Here is a 21,959-nt window from a genome sequence, read left to right on the forward strand (position 1 = left end):
AACAGGCAGTATTTTCCTTTTGTATGAACATGAAGTCTATACCAAAATTTTTTATGATTGAAATAGTCACACATGATGGTGAGGACAGCCACAAAGGCATTTCAGTAAGGTGGTGACTGGCCACATAAGGCAGGGAGCTGGTCCTTTTAGACCAACATGGTTCGCAGGCTCCTTCAAGCAGTAACAGTTTGCATAGATGCTTGGCTTGTCACAGATCCAAAGTAAAACACATTAGCCTCAACCTAATGAAAGAGGTTAAGATAAACAAATCTTCATATTTGTTGTGAGCTAAGAGCGTGCATATGAGCAGTTACTGCAGATCAACCAATGTGTGCTAGCTCATTACACTGCAATAGCTTGATCGTACTTCTGAGCCCTTGGGCTTCTGAGTTTACTGCAAGGATCTTTGTTTACTGCCGAGCTCGTACCTCCTCTTTGTTCTTTTGCGAGTACTTCCACTGGAAGTTTACGCTCTTCTCTCTCGTCACCTGCGATTCCTCTGACATTTGTTTGAAAGACACCTCTAATCCCAGAGGCAAGATATAGCAGCAAGTATATCTTGTTGTTGACCTTTTTTGGAACCTCCCAAGGAACAGCCCTGGAGCTGTTTCCTCTCAAGTACACTGACCCATTTATATCTGTGACAGACGCCTGGGAGGTGCCAAGACACAGGTTTCCTACCTTAGGAAGGAGCAAAGGTCTGTGCTCATTCAGCCCTATGGAGGGTTAATTATTGTTTTGCTTAAAAAAGCATTCGGCTGCCCTTAGGTGTAGGAATTTATTTAAGCCTTATCTGCATAATTATCATGTTTATTGCTCAACACAGCTGGATGGATATGAAGAGTATGCAGTTTTTGATACACACTTTGTCAGAACCATTACAAGGGAAAATGATCATCTCTTATAGCCCCTGCAAAGAGGCTGGCAGTAACAGTTAGTTTTCTGACTTTAAAAAACAGATCCTAGGAACAAATTTATTGGGTATATTTACATATTTTTGATGCTAAAGCCTTTCCTTCCTTCATGGAAATGTGTTTTGTGGTGATGAACAGCCAGGATTTTGAAGGGTGATTGGTGACCCAAGTTGCTTGGCTTAATAAACTCAAATTGCAGAGAAGAGGGAACTGCATTCTATGAAAAGCATTCCCCTCTTTCAGGGACTCCTGTCATGCACCCAAAATCGCCAGTTGTCTTCAGAAATTTCAGCCAGTTCTAACCTCAGCACTGTGGAGGTATTTATCATAGAAATTGTGGAGTTGCCAGAAAAAATATAAAAAACATTGTAATCTATGATTTTTTTTAAATCATCTTGCAAAATGGCTGTTGCTCTATTTGAAAGCATAGCACGTTGTAACTTCTATAGGTGAACTTTGAGGTGGTGGTGGGTATTGCTACATATATAATGGGGTGTAAGCTTCTGAATAGTTCAACTTTGATTCATTCATTAGAGAGTGCTTACTATTTAAAAAATTCATACTACTGCAGTAGGCAGCATGCTGCAGTCTGAGGGCTTACCAGGCTAGCCTGCATTGTACAGAAGCCTTGTAAGCACCTGCATCACACAACCCTGGGGCAGCAGCTGCCTCACGCCGGTGTGACTGCCAGTGATCTGGAATAACACTTGAAATTGAATGAGATGCACACAAGTGCAAGCAAAGGCAGGGCAGGGATCTCCGCTCTATCATCAAGCCCCTAACAACCCCTTTTTTGTGAAAGGTGGGGATGGGGTGCTGATGTTATCAGATAATGTCTCATGCAACTGTGCTATGAAATGAGAATATAAAAGACCCAAAAATAGCATTTCAATTGCTATCATCTTCATCAGAGATGTGAGAAATATTTAATTTAAAATCCTGTTTGGATGTGGTGGAGTAGATACCAGTCAGTCTGTTGTCATTAGCTGGACTGCTAGCTACTTCTGTTTTCTGTTTGTTTGTATGTTATACGAATGAATGTGTTTGGTGAGAAGATGGAGCTTTTGCACAGAAGTCAAAACAGTTAGAAGGGAGGGAGGTGAACACCCATCGACTATGACTTTGCATCTCCTTTGCTCCACTAATCACTTTGTGTTCCATAGATGATAAAGTACCTATCACTACTTTTCAGCGGGAGACGTCTCTTCCCATACTGACATCCTGCCCCTACTCCTCAGTTACCCAGCTGTCTTCTCTCTTTGGGTCTGATCAATATGTCTAGTCAGACAAATTGCTTTTGACTTGCTTGCTCTGAAAAAAAGCATGCATGTAACTTCCAACTGCATGAGCACTTATAAAAAGTTGTATTATTTCCACATGCAAGCATCATATGGGTCTCAGTTATAGCTTTGTCCCTGAAAAATAGTGGTGTCATTATGGACTGATGACCACGGTGTAAAAAATAACCATCAGATTAAAAGGCTGTGTAGCAGGAGATACTTCTTGAAACTCTTACATGTATATAAATCCGTTTGGCAGTGAAAAGAAATCCTGGACGACAGCATAGAAACCGACTTGCCCTTCATCCTAAGGGCTGTGAAATCTGGGAGATGAAAATAGAAAGTATTTGATTATTGTTATCTCTCCAGAATGCTTTTCCAACTCAAAGACGTTTCAGAACTGAGCATTTGTTTAATCTGCTTTCCCATTTTTGCTTTACAGGTTTGTGGATCAGAACCAAGTGTCAGGTGGGCCAGGGGATTGGTGTCAAAATCAGAAGTCTGAATCTGGTCTGTGAACTTGGGAGCATCTCAAGCTGAAGGATACAGTACTCTCAAGTGAAGTGAGAAAGTAAGTGTTTTAATTGCTCCTGGATACTGCCAGCTTCTGTTCATGGACAGATTAATTCACTGGGTTTGCACATGGAGAGCAGAGTGCTTTAGGCCTGCTGAGTCACCGCATATTCTCTACAGAAGTGGCAAATGGGAAGTCTCATTAGTAGCTTATATATTTGACATCAAACTTTAACAAGGTCTGCAAATACATGACTAAGCCTATCATTTGAAGATTTTTCTAAATGTTTTTTTTCCATCATTTTTTTCTTTTTTTCCTTTTTTATCTTAATTTGAACCTTAAATTTGCTTGTTGTTTTTATGATTCCAAAGTTTTAGTAAGGGAAGTAGCCAAGGTGCTTCCATTCCTCTTTGCAAATCAACCATAAATGAGGAGTAATGGTATATTCCCAATTAAGAGACTTCAATATCTAACAGAACTATTGTTCTAGCTTACTCGTTAAATTACCAATGCTGAACTTTTGAGATGTTGACTAGCTTACAAGAGTCTCCAGTTTCTTAAAACTTCTTTCTCTCTTCTGTGGCTACTCACTGCAGATTAAACAGCCCTTCCTGCAGGTGATCTGCATGACATATGACCCCAAGTAGGAAGCAATGAGACTCGTCCATTTTCCTTGTTGCGTAGTACCTTAATACAAATGAGGTCTCATTGGAGTGAAAGAAATCCTGTGGAAAGAAGCAGAGGAGCTGCTCCTTAGCTTGCTTTCATTTCAGTTCTTGATGTGCAGTTTGCTGCAGGGTGCATCCGGTGTTGTCTGAGGCTCTCTCTTACAAGCTTTTCATGTCAGGGACAGTTATTGCATTGAGTGCCCTAGATGGGAGACTCGATGAAAGCGTGTCATTTGCACTTCTCATACTCTGGACCTTGGTTATAGGGACTGGAATTCCTTGTGAGAAAGTCATGGAGCTGTTTGATAGCAGGGAAAAACTGGTTTTATTTTGGTCTGAGTAAAAGAGAAATATGGAAGGTGGGAAGAATGAAGCTCATGAAAATTTCACATAGTCAATGAAAAGTGCGGTTTCCTGGGGAATATTGCAGGATAAATTTGAGATACTTAAGGCCTGCTCCTCACTAACTACATCACAAATAGATCTTCCTTTTTCCGTTTAAAGCCTATCCCTACAATCCTCTGACAACCTGCATTACATTCAGCAAGGCCATGTAGTATTACATCATGTCATGTTTTCTTTTTTTTTTCTTTCTTCACTGCCTGCTACTAACAGGAGGTGACATTACACGAGTGAGCTAATGTAGCTAAAGTGGCTGTGGTGGTGTGGGCTATCAGCTGAACTGAAGGCAAGAGGATGAAAAGACTAAAAGAAAAAAGTATTTTCTCTGGAAAGTGCACTAAGTTTACAAACATGCCCAAGACTCCAGATTCAAAGTAGATGTTGCTGAATTATTGGTTGAGATTTTTTTTTGGGGGGGGGGGGAGGGGGGGGGCGGTAATTTAATGCAAATTATTTCTGGCTTTTCAGGATTTATTATCTGAAAGTATTTGACAATAGCTTATAGAGTGTTCTTTGTTTTGAGTTTACTTTTTTTTTGTGGCAGTTAGTCACTGAAGGCATATGTTATCATTTCTGCACCTTGGTAAGCTAAAAATGAACAATAAATAAACATGGGATTTGGGGATTTTTTTTGTTAATTGCAGACTTCCTCTTAAGGAAATACTTATGACCTGTGGTGGTTGAATCTAACAGAAAAAGGCCCTCAGGAAGAATTTGCTGATGCTGTTATCAAAAATATCTTGAAATCTTTTTGTGTTAATTCCAACAGCTTTCAGGGGAGACAGCAGCACAACTGGTTCTTCGGAGTAGCAATCTATTAACTTTTCTTTCAGGAACACTCTCTCCCCATGCCATTATTCACACAACTGCAGCTGCAGCCAGCCCCGAGCAGTGGGGGCTCTCTCTGATGCCAGAGTTTTGTGCTCAGTCTGATTGATGCTAACTTGCACTTGTGTGTTGTGTATCAAGGCTCATTCCAGATTAGCCAAGAGTCCAGCTAGTGATGGTACTCATTTAACATTTAAGTCTGCTTGATTCAAATAGAGAATAGAACCTGACTATCCCCTTGGGTGGGCAGTGTGTTGGGCTAGGTTACATCCTCTTGGATTAAGGAGCATTTACTTATATTAAATGATGATAAAAAACAAACAAAAAACTGTTAGGAGTTAGAGGTATATCTGCAGTGATGTAGTGTAAATCTTATAGCACATTGGAATGGAGTGCTGATCTGGAAAACCAACTTTTGGCTATTTTGGAGTGGCTGAATCTGTCTGATTTGACCACAGACTTTCTTTCTTATGGGCTTGTCCAAGCTGATATATTTCCAAGAAATTTTGGATCACAAAGTCTTCTAATTAAAGCCCATGGTCTTTTTATATTGAGAAATAAATTCCTTAGATCTTCCATTATTCTGAATTCTTATTGCTTTTGTGGTTTTTTTTGTGTACTCCTCCAGTGAGGCACTGTTACATGGAGAACACCTCTAATTTTAAATATCTCACTCCATGTTGGTTAACGTATTCCTGATACAGAATGCAGAGAGAGGCAACAAAATAGTTATGAGCCCAAATAATTATACAGAAAATTTAAGATCATACAGTGTGGCGTATGAGTAAAGAATCACGGTGAAGAGGGTAGTCCCTACAAAATATGATCACTGGGGAAGAAAGAATTATTTGCAGATAGCAAGTGTAAGGGAGAGTGAAATCATGAAATAAAAGAAAACTTGGTTCAACTATCAGCCAAACTTCTGACAGCGAGATGTATTGTGTTATGAAATGGTCTCCTGGGGCATGTGGCAGTAGTTCAGTGTCTGGCACGTTTAAAACTAGACCAGACAAGACACTGAAAAATGTATAATAAAGAACATTCCCATAGCAGCCGAAGATGAATAGGAAGACCCAAGTGGTTGCTACGAATTTCAAGATCCCATGCTATCACTACGCATATGCAGAGCCTAGGAAAAGAGATTTTTCTGTATTCATGCAATGTTATGAGGTTTGACAATGCCATCTGTAGTAACCATGTCTTGGCTGAGATGAAAAGAGAGGTGAGAATTCCAGTAAGCTTAATTTTCTTATGATAGTATTAAAAAAATTATTTTCCTGATAAATATTCTTAAAATTGTCTCAAAAAAAAGTTCAAATGAAGGAGCAATTCATATCTGCTTTCCTCTTAAGACTGAGAATAAGGGATAAGCAGTAAGGAGAAAAAAAAAAAAAAAACAAAAAAACAAACTGCATTGTGTCTAATGGATAATAGAACCAGAGCCTGGGGATGTATCATCTGTCTGAAGCTCAGCAGAATTTACGTTTATAAAGTAGCAACAACACCAAAAAGTGCTAAGTAATAATTGTAACCATCCAACCAAAAATAAGAAACTTTCAAAAATGTGAAACTTTCTTTTAAAAAATAAATTAGAGCCAAGCTAGAAAACTCCAAAAGTTCTTGCTTTATTCCTTAAACATCAGGGTGAGCACTCAGGTGCTTTGATAAAGCAAATGCTTGTTTTGCCAGTACACTGAAGAAATGCTCAGTGCTTCTGTGGGTTTTTGAGTTGTTTATCTCTGAGGAAGAGGTGCTGAGCATCACCTCACTCTGAGCAGGAATCTCGTGTGGTGCTCGCAGCCGGCCTGAGCTCGGGGCACAGAGGTGCAGAGTTGGGAGCAGCCCCATCTGTTGGCTCTGGTGGCTGAAACACTTCAGTGAGGAAACGGAGAACAGCAAAGTACAGCAGCCTGTGAGTCTCTAAGATGTCGGAATAAGCAACTCCTTGGGAAACTGCTAAACTTGACCTTCAGCTTTTGTTTTTTTCCACCACCTCCCTCCGGAAAGAGGACCTGCTTGGCTGTATATCTCGTGACATATGAGAGACCTGAGTGACTTGCCCAAGGCTGTGCTCAGTTTACAGGTTGGACAGGATGTAAACCCTGACCTTGTGTCCTGCTTTGTCTGCTTGGACTCTGATCTAGTGGTTGGAGCTTACTGAACCTGAGGTCAGTGGTAAATATCTCTTGATGTGCAGAGAGTGGCACAATAGAAATGGCTCGCTCCAGACTCACCCCAGAGCAGGAACCCAGCCATTACTGTGAGCTGCAGTCCTTCCCCACTGCTGCTGCAGCACTGCTGCGAGCGTGGCGTGGTCCTGGTGTGGAGAGCTGCAATCTTGCTCCATGCTGTGGCCAGGTGCAGGCAGCAGCAGTGGCACTCTGAACACTGGTGGGTAGTTGTGTTCCTGCTGTGACCTACAGCCCGCTGCCCTGCTCCAAATTCCCTTGTGCCCCCGGCTCCTGTTTCCTCCCTGCCCTGCTCTCTCTAACCCTGTCTCCTAACAAAATCTATAGAAGGCATTAAAGTTCTCACTGAGGAGCTTTATGGTTCCTCTCTCCACCAGCCAACGTTTTGGTGGTTTATTTCTGGCTTCAGGATCATTAGAATAGACCAGGGTATGTCTTTTTTTCCCCACCCAAGCCGGTGGTGAGTTCATGTTGTACCACTTGAAGGGAATGTCTCCAGCTCCTTTTGAGGTAGGCAAGATCTGAGAGGGGCTTGATGGAGCTTGATGGAACATGGGGCGCTTGCTGGTCCCAGCCTGCTTCTACACCGATTAGGCACGGCTGCCACTCTCGTGGCTGATGCATAATTTCAGGCAAGGGCATTTGAATCAGCATACTGTTCTGCTGAATTTAAATGCTCAGACTTAACCTTATTTTAACCTTTGCATGACTGTAGAGGGCTGTTGGTTTGAAGAGATCCCAGGGGTGTGTTAAAAGAGTCCATGTGGGAGAGTTCATTTTATAAACATAAACTGTGCGGACAGTTTGCTAGGAAACTACGTAAATTATTTAGCAATAAACAGCACTTGCAATTTTAGGAGAGTGCTGCAGATTGATCAGCTGACTTTGGAAAGGTCAGCAGCCGCGACTTAATTGCTCAAGGGCCCACACTAATGATCTCCCCAGTGCACCCAGTTCTGCAGCACGTGTCCAGGCAGGGAGCAGGAGCAGCATCTTCCAGAAGCAGGTGTGCTGATGCTGTTAGAACAAGTTATGTGAGGTTTGGTTTTCAAACTTTACCACCCAACAGCCCTCAAGCTGCTATGTGAATCTAAAAAAAACCCTCCAACAGCTCTTTTGTGGGCCCTATAAAGCACAAGTCCAGGCTATAGGGAAAACTTCTTTAGAAACTGTCTTTGGTTTTTTTTGTCCCCTCCTCTTTCACCTTTTTCCCTGGCGTTCTCTGACTTGATGGTACAATCCTGATTTCTTCCCAGGGTAGTCAGTTTGCACCTGCTCTTGTCTCACCAGCCCTTTATTATGTTTTGACAAAAAACACCAATTATGGGCACAGTTATTTGCATTGCAGAAGGGACTTGTGTGGCCCTCTAAATCTCACGCGCACAATTCTGTTAATTAAATTTGCATTTTAGTTGCATGTTTCCCAGGGCTCAGGCTGGTGGCACTAGCTTGAGAGTAGTGAAGCTCCAGTCTCCTGGAATTGTGAAGGGCTTTAGGCAAACAAGCATGGCTCTCACCATGTTAAGCTATGAATTCTGAGAGATGATCATTAGGAAGTGCTAGGCTCTTGAGGAGGCTGTACGATTCAGTAATTTTGGAAGTCGTTACTTGGCTGTTTCCATACCGCTGACTCGCAAATTTGTTTTTTTGCTGAGTGGTGAGTTTTGATTTTGCCAAGTTGTGACCCACAAAATTAAAGAGTTGTGCAGTCACAAACAACTTGCTGAGAGTTGGAGATATGCAAGGTGCTTTTGTTCCTGTGAGACAGCAATAAAGTGTTTCTGTTGAAGCTCCTAAACTTGCTTTCAATCCAGGTCTCAGCTTCGTTGTTACAAAAAGACATGGAACAATATATTATTTTTTTCCAGATAGGTGAGGACCTGTCTTAACTCTTCTAAGGAGAGGAGAGTAGTTCTTGCTGGAGATCTCTGTTGTTAGCAGTAAATGAGAAAGGAAATACATTGATTCCAATGGATGCCATGTTATGCTGGGCTTTGGAGGAGTCTTCTGTATTTTTCATGCTTTTAGTCTGACCTTTTTTTTTTTGTATGTAGCAACCTAAATATTAGACCACTTGCCATTCAAGGTGAATAATAATGCTCAGGCCTTCTGACAAGGCAATGATAATGCAAACAGATCTTTAACATTGTTCCAGAATTTCCCTTAAAAAGATTCATTTTAAGAGCACAGGTGAGCAGGGAGCATCCAGGGCTAAAGAGCATTGAAGTTCATAAATGGTCCTGATGTCAGTCAAATGAAGTGGATCATCCAATTATTTTCAATTACAATTCCAATCCTTTCTTTAATGTTTTTCTATGTTGATATCTGTGTTGGTAATGTAGCCAGCTCTAGCTTTATGATCCCCCTTGTTTCAACGTGCTGTGCTTAATTACTTTGCCTCCATAACAAACAGACATTCTAAACAATTAGACAATAATATGAAAGCAGGATAGGAAAATAGTTCAAGATACTTTCATTTTAATTATGCTGATAGTGCACCCCATGGTTTTGAATCAATGCTGGAATAATGTTCTTTTGATAGTCTTCAATAACTTTAAACGAGACTAATAAATTTGTATTTTTATGTGAAATTTAGAAGGAAAAATTCCATTTTGTTGATTTTATTTTCAATTGAAAATAACAACTCCCATGATTTGTACACTTTTGTTCTAATTGGATGTCCACCCCCGTTGAATGAATCACTTAAACACCGTAATTACTATACCAGAAGGGAAAATACTTTGAGCATATATTTAGTGCTTTCCTGAGTTACTGCCCTGTTGCAGAAAACAGCTCTTTTGCATTTTAGAAGTTGGTGAAATTTAACTTATTTTTTTTCCTATAAACAATTTCAAATTTCTATGCACAATTTTTTTGTAACTTATAAGCTGACTTATAAGCAGGGTAGATTCAGATAGTGTGAAGGAAGAATGGTGTCAGAAAATGAACATCAACCTGCTTGGTTCATGCAAAATGAACGAGGATAATTTTGGAAGGGTCGCTACTGAGCCATGCTGACACTGACACACAACTTTGTTGTACTGTGCTACGTATCTGCGTGTGCACATTTAGATCCTCAAATCTTCTTCACCAATGTCACAATAATAAAACAAACAGCACTCAAGCAGCCAGTTTTCCAAGATGACATGGGAAGATAACAAATTGGTTCATTTATTATTATTATTGGTTCCTATTAATAAAATTGACCTGGAATTGCTATAAATTTAAGCTATGAACCTATGAAATCTGACAGGTCTCCTAATATAAACAAATGTTTAAGGCACTTGGGAAACCTATGTCACCTGCAATATTAAAAAAAAAAAAAAAGGCAAGAAAAATATCAATAGGGCATTTGAAAGCTCGGAGGATGTGATGAGAAATCTGTTTCCTTTGCTGGAAAATGTTCAAGGTATTTAAGGAAATACCCGAGTGTGCTGTGTTTTGTTTCTAATGAACTCAGTAAGAGTCATGCTGGGATACTGCTAAGCTAAGGTTCATTTCACACATCTTAAACTTCCAGCCTTGCAGGGAAGTGTCTGGAACTCTCCATTGTTTCTCTGTCCAAATTCAACTTTGCAAGGTTCAGCATCCCTAGTCCCTGTGTATAAAACTGAGGGCAGAATCTGTCTTCAGAGGCCTTAGATCATGATGAGCGCTCTTGGGAACAGTTGGTTTGTTAAGGGTTTTGTGCTGGTAAATCTGGTTCTGGAAGCTCCAATTTAAATTTGCACAGCAGTGTAGGAAAAAAAAGGTCTGAATAAGCTCACGGTGCCTATGGGATGCGGTGTGGTTGGCCAGGTTTGAGCTCGCGCAGCATCTCTGCCAAGCCCTTTGGGTGTCTCTGCTGGCACTGCTTATGCAGGTGTGATTGCAGTCCTTATGAGAAATATATCAGCTTGCCTAAGGAGCCAGAAAAAATGACTTTTAGTGGGTTCAAATTATTACAAAATGGGTGCGACTTTATAAGTAAAAGAAAAAAATTCTTTGCTTATTGGATGATTGGTACTTTGAAACTTCATCTGAGTTTCTGAATGAAGTCTGACTTGTGGTGCCTATTAGAGCAAGACAGTTTTCTTGTCATTGTTTTAGATTGTACAACTTTTTTGCAATTTTTCTTACAAATAGTTTCAGCAGGGGGTTTATAACTAGATGATCAATGTTAGTGTGTGTATATGTATGTGCAGGGTACAAGCTCAATTTGAGATTTTATAAGCAAGCGGATGATACCGCCTTTGAAAAAGAGTCTCATGAGAGCATGTGACATTGGATCTCAGATAAAGAAGGCTCCAAAATTATTGCTAATTGCTGGTTATGCACACTGAAACACTCACTGTGCTAGATCAGACTAAACCAACACGATTGTTTTTATTGCTGCTCAGCATAATGGTTTGAACTCAGTTCTCCAAAACTGAGTGTAACAACACTAGTGCCTAGATGGATATAGCATGTGAAATGGTTTTACAAACATTAATGTATTAAGCTTACCTTTGTACTATTTGGTGTACAACTGAATGTAGATTCCGGAAATTTAAACAATAGTGTTCCAGCTATAATCCCTAGACTGAATTCTCAACCGTTCACTTTGCCCATAGGGTGCCTTGAGCAAAACTTTTGGAAGAAAAATTAACGATCTGCTTGATTTACAGTGATCAGATAGACAAGTACTTCTACTTTCCAGATCGAAAACTGTTTTCTGCTAAGCAGCAGATATAGCTGTCAGTGGAGAAAATTATTTGATATTGCAGGAGTTTCTCAACCACAGCATAAGCAAAGTGCTTCCTGTAATATGGAACATTTATGGATAATATTTGTAGAATAATTGACATGCAATCACTGTTCCACTGCCAAAGATTTTAGTTGTTATGAATCTTGCAGTAAAATTCTTATCGGGGGCAGTGTGATGAAAACATCCACAAGCATTTGGGAAAACGATGTGAGGTCAGTTGGTTTGATTTGACTTGATGGGGGTATTCAATATGCTGCACTGCCTGGTACTGAGAGAATTTTCATTCCAGTTTGAAATGGGAAGCCTCTAAGACAAAAAATTTAGTGTGAAGCTGGAATTCAATTACCAGTACTCACAGTTATCTGGAAAGAAGCGAGAACCTCTTGTTGTTAGGGTCACTCTGTGTGTTGTGCTCTTCCAGAAAAGGAGTGTGAAATCCAAATCCATTTTTTTTCCTGCATAGTTTATTTTTGATAAGCTTTCTTCTCCTTTTCTTGAGTAAAAAAAAAATCCTTTTCTTTTTACTTATGGAAAAGAGATTATTGATGGCAAATCCTACTGAACTTTGATTTATTTTCTGTCTAATAGTAGACAAATTTTGTTTAATCTAAATCCAATGTCTAATGTATTTTGATTTTTCTTACCTAATGTGGAACAGTGGCTGACTGTATTTAATTTTAATTTTGAGAGTTTGTTGCTTTCTTAGGCAGCAAACTCTTTGACATGGAAGACCTGTGATCTGTCCATGCAGGATCCCCTTCATCATAATTTTTAGCATGTGCAGTCAGACTTCTTTGACCACTTTCATCTGAAAACAGTGAGAAAATGGTTCTCTTGTCAGCTTCCTCTATGACTTTTAGAAAGTTGAGCTGGGGTGTGGTTTCCCTGCTGTTCTGCAAGCTGTGCACTTTCCCCACTCTCTTGTGCTGAGTCACCAAAAGCAGGATCTCATCATGTAGCTTTTGCTGTCTACATTACCGAGCTACACGGTAGTCAGTGTTTTACTCCTTAAACTGAGCTGTCAGAGTAGTGAGCTGATTGTTTCTCATTAAGGTTCTGCAAAACGTTCAGCTGTGTTTGGAGGAATTTGCTGCGAGGTGGCTGCAACTTTCCCTGACCTTTCATTTAATTTATTTGTTTTTCTTCCACCAAGGTTTTCAAAGTCAGCAAAAGAAATATTCTTACTGGGCTGATTAACCTGAGGAAGTGCCTCACTTAAACAAGAGCGTAAGTTAGGTGAGGGACTTCTAAAACAGAAGAAATACAGTGGAGATAAAGCAGTTATGCATTAAAGACTGCCTTGTGAGTAATGAACTAGGGCGTTGCAGACTGGTTTCTGTGGCAAGGAGGTGGCCTTACCGTGTCATCACATTCAGTGCCCACCGTTGAGCGCAGAGCAGCCAAGGCTGAAGTGCTCAAGAAGGACTGGTCTTTCTTCCAGCGGAGGGACTTCTGGGTCACAGAGAAGAAAAACCTAAATGCTTACATTTCCTTTTTTTTTTGTCCTTTGAAACTGTATTTTCTATCTGCTGCTTTAATATCTTCAGTCCCTTTGCAAAGATTTTATTATGCCCAGAGAAAGCATTGCTTTGGGTTTGCTGTGGCTCTGTTTATCATGGTGTGATGTGGAGCTATCCCGTGTGATTCCTTTTGGAATTCCAGTCTGAATGCAAAGTCAGAAAGGAAGCTGACCGTCGATCCCTTTTCTCACTGGTTTCATCTGAAAGTGGTCAAAAGTTAGACTACACATGCAAACCTTGGGGCTGGATTTTAGATACTCATTCACTCTCCTAGATTGGCTATGTGCGTGTACCATGTGTTCATTGAGATCTGATAGTATGTCCACTGAGCCTTTATTTTGTATTTATTTATTATTTACTGTGATTCCCTCTTCTCTTGACTTGCCTGAGAAAATTTCCCTTCTCAAAGAGAGCTATTGGAGGGTCTTGCTCCCTAGTGACCTGGAGATGTTCCTATTGCTGTTATTTTCCTTCGGAAATGTTGTTTCTGAAGCCTTATAATCCAGTGTCCAACCTTGCCCAGGAATTAGAAAGATCAATTCTTGTATTAATGGTGATGGCTCTGCTATAAGCTGATTTTGTTCCCTTAACCTTGGTAGAATTCCAGTGGGGATTTGTCTATTATATTTGGGGGATCTGCTTGATTTTACTCTTCACTGATCTATTTTTCCTATCAGTATTTGCCACGCTTCAGCAATGTTATATTTGTTCTTTCTGCAGAACACCAAGTTCTGTTTTGAAATGTATGTATTTTATGCTCCACTAAGGTAGGGAATGGATTTTCTCTCGTTGTATCGCAGGGATCTATACAAATACCCTCTCCCTGGCACTTGGAGGAATCTGATAGCTTAAGCACTTCATTAGCAGACTGCCACAGTGTCTGCTGTTCTCTGGGCAGAATGTGAACTAGAATAAATATTAAGCGTTTGTTTTACCCTTTGCTTTTTGTGCAGCCACGGAAACAAGCCCATGTTCAGCTTTTTCCAGTGTTGTGTTGGAAAGGTTGGCTCTTTTTTTTTTTTAAATCAGGAATGTACTTTTGCATTCAGTGGTTGCAGAATTCAGCAAGATAAAGTGTGTAACATGAACTTGTAGAAATCAATTCTGCGGTTGAAGAAGAATCGATGACCCTAAGCAGAACTAAAAATAAGAGCAGCGCTCTTTGAAATGTTTGCACTGTCACTCTAGAGTAGCTATGAGTACAGGGCAAGTTGGATAGTTTGCTCATACCATCCATGATTGTGAGAGTAACTACCTTTCATATATGTGCAAGGGTTCCTGTAGTTTTAAGTAAAATTGAAGGCTTCGTGTCTAAGTTGGAAAAAATGTTCTGGAAAAATATAATATCCCATATCTGATTAGCTCCAGAGTACATGATACTAGAGTGAAGATGTTTGTGAGATCTTTTGGAAACAAATTAGCTTAAATTTTATTGAAAATTATTGATTTTCTTGGTCAGAGGTTAACAACGTTTGTCTTTCATTTAGCTTCCTTGCTCCTGGGGAAATAATGAAATTGCCTGAAGATACAGGCTATTCAATTAAAATGAGCAGATGAGTCAAACATTTTAGAGTGTTTTTTTTAATTCTTTTTGTACTCTTTTTTTTTTGTGTGTGTTTTGCTATCTTGGGCTTTTGAAGATGTGTGAGGGGGTTGGTTTTTAAAAGGCACTGCATCTATCAGTTTGTCTTCTATACATGTGAGCCTCTGATAAGAATGCATCCTGAAAACAAAATTATGTGCACTAGGCAGACAGATCAGGATTGATGAAATAACTGTGGTGGTGAGAGGGGATGCATATAGAAGGCAACAGGGCAGAGAGAAAGCATGAGAAGACAGCAGGATTTTATTATTATTTTATATTTAAAATCTTCATTAAGTGTTTCTGGTACAGTAGATACAGAAGGTAGGAAGAACTGTGGTGATCAAGTGCAGACAAAAGAGTACTAACTGGCTCGGTTTTATATGCGACCACTCTTTTCTGTCTTTTTCTACCTATCTCTGTTTCATGTCCCTGTTTTCTCCTGTGAAACAGAAGTGACTGTTCAGCCTAGTAAGGTGGATCTGAGGGTTAGCTCAGATGACTGATGTTTTTGCAGCATTTTTGACCTTTTGCATAAGGGGATAGTTAAAGTGCCAAACAAATCCAACCTGGTTTTTGTCCTCTCTGTGGGCAGAGGCAGCAGAGAGCATTGTTTCCTCTTAAAGCATGCTGATTTTTTTTAAAAAAGGCTGCAGGAAAACTTTTTTTTTTAAAAAAAAAAAAAGTGGGGGTGGCACAAGATTTCTAGGACTTAAAATTCCATCACTGTGGGTACGAGAAGCTGTCAGATAACCAGTGAGGAAACTCTCAGTCCAAACCAGGCTGGAGTAGCTGGTGTTTTTGCCTTTTCAGGCTGGTAACATTGACCAAATTTGTTTAAAGTCTCTAAAGCTTACAGTCATGAAGTCCCATCGTTGGACCAGGGGACAAACCAGGGTCACATCAGGGACGTGCAGACCCACACAGCCAGCTGGGAGGATGGCTCCTGTCAGTGCTGTGTAACTGCCTACTAATAGCAGATTGTCGAGCAGCAATGATGCCTGTCAAATGGAGGATCTTTATGAAAATCTGCATCTGTTGCAAATTAGTTTTTGGAAGCTGTGTCTGTTTTAGTACACATGATTCCTGTCAACTGCTTCTTATTATGGAGTGGGAGATTTTATTTTTTATGTGAAGCAAGATATTTGCCACTTCTCAGGTTGAAGTCTTCCCTGGTTCAAAGTAGGACATGTCCTTCGTCTTTGAGGGGTGTTCTGAATGACTTGGAAATTCCAGCAGAAGGCAAAGACCAACAACTATATTTTTTCTGTGTGTTTGTGCATGTGATAAGCTTTTTTGAAAGTCAGAATAATTTAATTATTAATGTTGAGCTCATAAGAAGTCACAGTATGTATGGTTTCTATACTGCCAGAGAATAGCATTTGTTAGTGATCAGCCAGGATATACAAATGAAAAACATGAGTTTTTCAAGTAATTTGGATAGGTAGCACTGACATTTTATCTGAAGAGTTTAAGGCAAGCATGTGAAATGTATTTCTTAAATTTTTTGGCCACGTGTGAAGTCAATGTGATACCAGGCAAAAACAGTGTCAGAAGAAGGCAGGAAAGGTAAGGGGGGACCCATCTGCAGCCCCATCGTTACGAAGAGAGAATGTGTTTTGCCCTTCATGCCCTGTCCCACGAGGTTGTACGTTGAATTGTCATACAGTCGGGAGAGTTAATAATCTTCATATAACATGAAAGAGTTGATTTGAAATATTTGTCATGGAAATTTTTTGTTTTATGGGTTTTCCTTCTTGTGTTCAGCTTCAGCGGCTCTGGCATGGTCCAAAAGATGGATTTCCATAGCTGTCCTGTACAGACACTCCCCTCCCCTGACTAATCATGGACTACAAAAAAAAAAAAACAACAAATTTAATCAGTCTCTCAGAAGCATCAAAAGCTGAGGCTGTTTTTCAAACTGATTTCATTCCTAGGGTGTCCATAGCAGCATAACGTTGCAGAAAAATCAGTATTCATGCTCTAGCTTTCAACAGTTACCCTGTGTGAATATCATGAATTGCTATTTCATCATCACAAAGATTAACCAAATGAAATAGAAAGGTCAAATACTAAAAAACAATTAAATGAGCATTTCCATCTACTGAAAAAATCAATCAAGAATGAAATTTGGTTTTCCACTTCCAGTTATCTCAAACATATTTGAATGTATATCTCTGAAGAGCTGAAAAGACAAACTGCTCCTGTCCCACCACTCCCAGTAAAACGTGGTTTGGGATAAATGGAAAAATGATGGGTTTATTTCAAAAATGTCAAGCACAAGCACCTTCCACTCAGTTCAAAACAGGCATCTTGATGACTTTGAACTACAGACCACCAGCAGGTTTCTTCTTTCCAATTTCCTGACACGTTTTGAGGTTTCTCTCATTCTGTGATGTTGACCATACCTGGAGGGATGGGTCCATGTGGTCGTAGGTCCTCTCTCTAGCAGTGCAGAGAGTAACAAAAACAGTGCCTAAGGAGAGAAGCTTAATGGACTGCGGGGCATATATAGAGTGATCCTTCTCTTCCTGTCTTCTGCTGCCTAAGGCCTAAGCTTGGTGCTTTTGGATCGCTGTTTTATTGGTCCTGCTAGACCTTTCCTTTCCAATGGAACCCGTTTGAAAACTTTGTCCTCTTGTGCCTCACCAAGGTCCATTAGATAAGTTTCACAATGGCATCATGCTGAGAGGAAACCTTTCTTCTTCTCAGTTCTAAATCTGTTGCATGGTGAGTTACTTGGGTGCCCCATTGCTCCTGCACTCAGAAAAACAATGAATACACAGAGGCTCTGTTCTCCTCCTCTGATGGGTGTGTCTGGATACGCTTTGTGTGTTCACTGCTTTTCCAGCCTGAAGAATTGTGTTTCTCATGTGGGAGTGGCTCCATATTTCAGTTATCCCTTTGCCCTTCTCAGTATTTTTTCTAGTTTTACTGTCATCATCTCCACACAGCATGCTTGTAGCGTAAATAGTGTCGGTGCAATGAGTCTACCTTGATATTTCTCTAGCTGTTTTGATTATGTTGAGGATTGCTCTAAGTTTTCCTGAGAACTAACCAAAGGCTCTAGTCATCCCTACCCTGAATGCCAATAGCTAATATAAACGCTAACAATGTGCACATGTAGTTATTTTTCCCATCCTGTAATGTTTTCCTTTATCAAAAATGGATTTCATCTGCCATTTTATCATCCAGTTGCTTAGTGTTGAAAGTTCCTTATGCAATAATTCGTGGACTGCTTTAGATTTGATTATCCTGAATGATTTTGTATTGCCTGTAAATTTTATCTTTTCACTATTCATCTCTTTTTCCAGATCATTTATGAATAGAAGTGTACGTTTTCAAGTCCTTAATGAGGCACCTTCAGAAGCATTGATTTCTGCCACTGAAATTTGCCTTTTGAAAAAGCATGACAGAATTCAATAAGAATTGGCAAATTTTGTTGAATTTTTTTGTTCTGTTTCATGAAATACATATTGTCAGTAGCAAAAATCATCAAATACCACCACTTTTGAGCAGCTGCACTATAATTTTTTTGATGAGGAAGAACCACATGTATACAGGAGATTGATATTGAACGAGATCAGTGGAGAGTCAAAGTGACTACGTAAATGTATCAAGATATCTCCCCCCCCCCCCCTTTTTCTACACCGGTGGTAGGGAAATGGCCAGGAATTGAGAATCACAAAGCCTTCTACCTGCATGTTTATTTTCCTTAGGTTTGAGGGATGTTTTTGCGTTCCCTTTGACATGCTGACACTGTCTCAAAACAATGAAATTTCTGTACTGAAGCTTAACAGAAATGAGCAATACGGCTTTACCAGGCTGTCTAGCTTTGTGAGAACATACTTTCTACTTGCACAGTTTTGAGCATAAGGTAGAAAATTTCCAGTCAAAATAGTTATTTCTTTAGGAATAAAATTGTTTTGAATTTCTTTTCTTGCACCTGAGCCTATTAGTTCCAGGGAAAATATGGTTATTCACTTTCTATTTTGATGTTAGTTAAATATTCACAAAATAAGAGAAGTTGTATTGAACGTTTTTTTTTATGTGCAGGCACACTCCCTCCATTAACTTTAGTTTCTGTACCCCTGTTCCAATCAGGCCTTCAGTTTTGGCACAACTCCTGTCCTTTGTGCCTGAGAATCAGCCTTTTTTTCCTTACGGTTTTTGTTTGTTTTCCCCCTTTCTTTTCTCCTTTTTCCCCCTTTTGTCATGTGCCATGTAGAAAATCAGAGTTCTGGTGTCATTCAGCCAGCACTTGGGTGATGATCATATTAATGCCATCTCTTTTTCAAGTGTGTTAAGGTTACTCGTCTGGAGTGCACCATAAACCTGCTTTGACAAGATTAAGCCATACTCGATCCTTATCACAAAACAGTGCAATTTGATACAGGCACATTTTGTTTTGACAAGGCACCCAGATCTTGAATTTATTTTTATAATTTACAGAATTAGTTCAAAGGACTGAAAATATAAAAATGACACGTCAGTATTTTCTGGCTATTTAGCAATCTGTTATTGTGATTTAAAGTAGTTTATTGAAGTCTTCATTGCACTATTACTCAAATAGATGAGCAACACTAGCAATTATGCAAATGTTGCAGCCCAAATAATCCAAAAACAACACTAACTAGGCACAAACAACTTCACCTCTCCTGAAGCTAATTATTTTGGTACATGTCAGGTACTCAAAAATACCAAGATTCTAGAATAGTGGGTAATTGCATGGTGACTATGGAACATTAACTCTTTTATAGCATGCATAATATAAAAGAATAGAACAGTTAATGCTCAAGTCATAGTGAATTTTGTGATGAATTTTTTGCACTGGTAGTGGTTAAGTTAGAATTTGACCCTGCAAGTTTGACACTGTAGTCACGCGTTGTCATTAACACGTTGACTCTGTCAGCGAAGAATGAATCAATTCTGCATTAGTGCTTTCCAGACCCCTGAACATCTTTCATTGGAGTCGCAGTTCTAGAGAAGCAAGCTTCAGGCTGAATCGGATTACCTTCTGCATGCGAGCTCATCCACCAGAACGGTAATTCCACCGTGGTGATTCTGCCTTGCCTCTAATCCTGTTTTCCATGCTGTAACTCAGCTAACAATTTTGTGATTATTTCTGATTTAATTTGCTATGCTTATTGCATCCTGTTTCTCTGGCCTGAGTGTGGGCAGAATTATTGTTTCTTATGGGAGACTTAGCAATGGGAGCAAGAGAAATAGATTTCATTTCTTCTCTCTAGAAATTCGCAAAACATCTCCTGTGCCGCTTTGCAGTTTCAGCTGCAGAGCTCTCGTAACGCCCAGCTCCAGTGTAAGATCAACGAAGTCCAAGCACTTCACAGAAGTGTCAGGGAAGGTGACAGGACCATTGGACTTCGATAAGAACCATCCAAAAAAGGCTCAGTGTCTGTGGCAACAGCAAGTGATGTCCTTACATGTGTGCCAACCTAAGGTGACATGTCTTTGGCTTCAAGACAAGGATATCAGGGCCATCTAGTTAGCTAGGGAGTTTGGTGCAAAATCGTTTTAAGCAAAGGTGACACTTCTGGCATTAGTTGTGACAGCTGACCTTTCTTTAGATCATTGCACTCCTAATGGATCTCTTAACATAAATGGCACTGACACATGACAGAAGTCCTTAGGCGTTCATGCGCTCTGCACGAGTCCATTAGATGTTACAGTCTGCTGTCAGCTCCAGTCAAATCCTGCAGGTGCTGCTGGGGAAACAGGGCATTTCTGCAGGTGATGGCAAGAATATGTTACCAAACAAGTCGTCTGCATGGTCGCTATGGCTGGCAACTCTGTCAAGTGTGCTCAGCCGAAGAAATCTGCCTTCCTGGATAGGAAGGGACAACTGTGTGAGAGCAGCCGAGGCAGAACCAGAGTTATTCTTTTCTTTGTGTCTCGGAGACCAAGTTAACTTTTCCGGTTATGCTGTGTTACGCTTTTCAGACAGCCGCGGCACACACACTAGCCTGAAAGATCATGGTACAGGGCTTGACTTCTTATAGCTCAGTAAGCGTGTGGCAGGAGTAAGACTGAATGAATGCTAATGGATGCAAAGAATGCTTAGAGGTTTGGCTTGGGGCTTGGCATTATGCTGGGCTGTGCAGAGCCCACCTGCAGTATTATTTGCCTGAAAAGAAGTTAAAACTTTTTCTATATTTCACCTCTCTTACCTCACTTCACTGGTGCAAATCTTGACTGTGAAATGACTCCTCCTTGCAAGGGGATTGGGTTTTTATTTCTTGGGGAAGTAAATTCAGAAGCCTCTCTTCTTGCCTGAAGAGGTTCTCCTGTAGTATTTCCTGCTGATCTTGAGCCCATCAGGATGCACACGTCTACCAGTGGCTCATTGGTCACGGGGAGCTTTCAGGCTCACTTGAAAAAGTTTCAAGTTAAGGGCATATATTGCATCATATCAGTCACCACAATCCACTCATTTTGGATTACATTGCAATAGTTTTAGGAGTGGAAGAGCGATGGGGTATTTTACCTAGCACTTCAAGAAGCTTTCTGTTGACTGGCCAGCTTCACAAATACTTGCTATTAGCAGGGCTGGGGATTGTCATTGATGAAAATCTTTTGATATCTAGCTGGGCATTGTTGTTTACTTCAGTGAAATTTAAGTGTTAAGAATCCAGAGATCTCCTGAACCACGTGTAACTGATCCAGATAATCAATTAGCTCTTATGTACTTAATCTTTCTGCATTGAGTGGACAGTACTGCTGTGGGCTGTGCAAGTTAAGGAGAGTTGTTTATGCTACAGCTGTTCTCAGACTACAGTCAAAGCTCAGTGGGCATTTTAAGAATCCTATTTGCGAGTCTTAAATATTTATTTGTGGCAACAATAAAAGAATATTCTTTCAATACCTGTCAGCTTTCTGCTTAAAAGTGCCGATGAGAAATGGGTCTGGTTACTGAATCACAGAAATTGGAAAAGGCTAGAATAGTGATTGATTGAAATTCAAGCTATCATTCACAAATGCACTGTTTAAAGTTGCAGACTATGCACACAATGCATGTGTTTTCCCTTGGAAATACCGTGGGATACAGTATATGCAATTTCAGTCTTGTGTTTATGAATTTGATTTTTTTTAAATCAGATAACAATTAAAAAGTAGTCCTTCCTTACCGTGCTGCCAACCATGTATTTCCTCTCCCTTTTTCTGTAGCTTTAACATTTATGCAGTCTCACAGTGAGTTGTATCTGTCCATTGATCTAACTAAAAATGAGCCCAGTAAAAAAAAAAAAGTTTAGCTTTCAATCAGAGCAGCAAACTGATCCAATTCAGTGTGCAGTTAGCCCTGCAGGATAGGAGCAGT

General features: G+C 40.0%; 1 protein-coding gene across 1 annotated transcript in view; it reads left to right on the forward strand.

Annotated features, from left to right (window-relative positions):
- The window catches only part of SGCD (sarcoglycan delta), a 526,403-nt gene that overhangs the window by 87,132 nt on the left and 417,312 nt on the right, over positions 1 to 21,959 (forward strand). The window contains exon 2 of the mRNA XM_080554840.1: positions 2,637 to 2,765. The gene's annotated coding sequence lies outside the window, so the exon portion shown is untranslated. The remainder of the gene's footprint in view (positions 1 to 2,636; positions 2,766 to 21,959) is intronic.

The sequence above is a fragment of the Anser brachyrhynchus genome (assembly GCF_964034855.1).
Source record: "Anser brachyrhynchus genome assembly, chromosome: 14".
Classification (NCBI taxonomy): domain Eukaryota; kingdom Metazoa; phylum Chordata; class Aves; order Anseriformes; family Anatidae; genus Anser; species Anser brachyrhynchus.